Genomic DNA, 2,383 nt, shown 5'->3' with positions numbered 1-2,383 from the left:
AACGCATATAATAACATTAAATGCAAACAAGATATTTAATGAAAATGTTGGATATTTTTCATGTATTCATTTCTAAATACTTTTTTAACCTAAATTACTGTGAATTTCATATCTGAAGACCAGAAATAAAATATAGTAAGTCTGTCAAAATAAACAAACACTTTTTGTCAACATTAAATATGAGTTCAAATAAAATGTTGTCTCTAAACTTAATGTCAGTCACATGACTAACGCAAATCTTATACTTTCAGTATCTTATTTAGTAGTACAAAACAATGTGGTTTTGATCATTGAAACCAATAATTTCTTTAAGGCTCTGAAGATCAAGTAGCCACACGTTGTTGCTACAGGTTTACTATTTAGCCAATCACAATCAAGAAATTGTAATTCTTAGAAAAGGCTAGTAGGATTTTATGATAGGAGTCGATGGGCCGATGAAAATTCGAACATGAGCCACACTTTGGACATGCCTGCCTTATACAGTCAATGCTGATAACCACAGCAGCTTATCCCTTTAACTACCGAAAAAGAAAAACATCATCAAAAGCGTTCATTTTCCTGTTGCGAATTCCCCCTAAAGGGATAGAAAGGTAAAAAAATAAAATTAAAAATAAAAAATAAAAATTTAAAAATGAAGTGAATTTTTTTTTTTTTCTAAAAATACATAGGGGTTCTGTAAACGTTACTATCTGGTGTGCACCAGATTTCTTTTTTTTTAACTTCAATCTTTAGAAATAAAAATGATCTAGTTAGTAACTGGTGCACACCAGATGGTAACTGAAAAAGGCTTTTTCTAAAAGTTGAAGTAATTTTTTTTTTTCTGGTTACTATAGTGTACACCAGTTAGTAACCAAAAAAAGTACCTAAATTTTTGGGGAAAAAAAAAAAAATTCTAAATGTGCCCCACCAATTGGTTGAGCAGGCAGTTAAAGGGTTAATTAGCACAAAGTCAACTTTTTCATATATTTACACCCAAACAGTTAATCAACATTTGAACCTGAGTCTCTCAAATTCACCAAACAAACAACTTAAAATGTATTTATTTATCGATCAAGCCAAATAGACTGACTCCTCATCCTCTTAAATGCTTTAATCGTGTTGATCGCTGCTGAAATGTTCCTTGCAGCCTCGGCGTGACAGTCTGGCAGCAGCTTTCAGAGCATCAGTAAAAAGCTTTGGTCTCTCTTTGGGGTGTCAGTGCAGTGAGGTTCCCCCTGGCATCCTGATCCTTCTCAATAGCCTCAAAAAGAGACTTGAAGTTTCCTGCCCCAAAGCCCTGGAAAGAGAACAGACAGACAGACATTTTCCTCCTCCTTTGTCATTTGTCTGGGAGACGATGTCTGATCACAGGCAGAGGTTAAATCATCTCTTGGGGTTCCTTGATAAAAATACGCTTTGAAAATTAATAACATAGATATGCCCATAGATACTCATGAGAATGATTGTTGGTAATTTATGTTAGGAAGTCTTTGCTGTGGTTCAGACTTTCACTTTCATGCAGTCCGTCCACATGAGTCTGCAGGACGCGCCTGCTCGGACAAGCACAGTGAGTGCAGGGAGTCATAAATTATGTGCCACAGGGTGCAAACCAATCCACAGATCCCCCCTGCTGGTGAGCAGCCGGCCTTTCATCTTTCATCTGTGATGGATTTACTGAGCTTTTACAAGTGGGCTCGTCTTCTGCTCTTCACACTGGGTGGGAGCAGGAAACAGGTGTTCAGGCAGCCCTGATTCTTGAAGGTTGCAAATGCAGAAAAAAAAGCTCATGGGGTTGTAAAGGGAGCCAGTCAAGCGCCGCTCAAATGTCTCAAGGCCAGAAAGTCATAAAGATTCTACTGTTGACATAACATCCTATGAAATTCAATTTAAAGTTGATTGAGATTTGGAAAAAAATTAAAGGACTAAAGTAACCGGGGTTATCTTTGTTTAATTAGGTCTGACAAAAGGTTAGCACAATAAAATCATTTTACAAACAGGAAATAGTTACCACAAATGTATTTATAGATATGTGTTATAGATTTGTTCTTTATATCCAAATAACAGAGAAAATGCTGTTTTTTATTGTTAGGCAATTAAATGGGCTTTGTTTTATTAAATATTTTTGTCATCAAAAGAGATTTTTAAACATTAGACCTGACTCTGATCAGACTTGGATTACGATAACTTTGCAAAAATATAAAAACAAATATCACAAAAGGGGTGGGATTAAAGAGGTTTGTGTTTTCCTACTCCCTTTCAAGCAATAAATCAATTGATTTTAGTTAATAATTATTGTTTAATAAATCTAATGGGATTTTAAGTGTGTATCACATGCATCACTGCAAAAAAAACCCCTCTATTTATGATTATGAGTAATTACACTATTTTCTTCTTATCTTTACTT

Source organism: Oryzias melastigma, linkage group LG14 (assembly GCF_002922805.2).
Source record: "Oryzias melastigma strain HK-1 linkage group LG14, ASM292280v2, whole genome shotgun sequence".
Classification (NCBI taxonomy): domain Eukaryota; kingdom Metazoa; phylum Chordata; class Actinopteri; order Beloniformes; family Adrianichthyidae; genus Oryzias; species Oryzias melastigma.
This window is presented reverse-complemented; position numbering follows the sequence as displayed.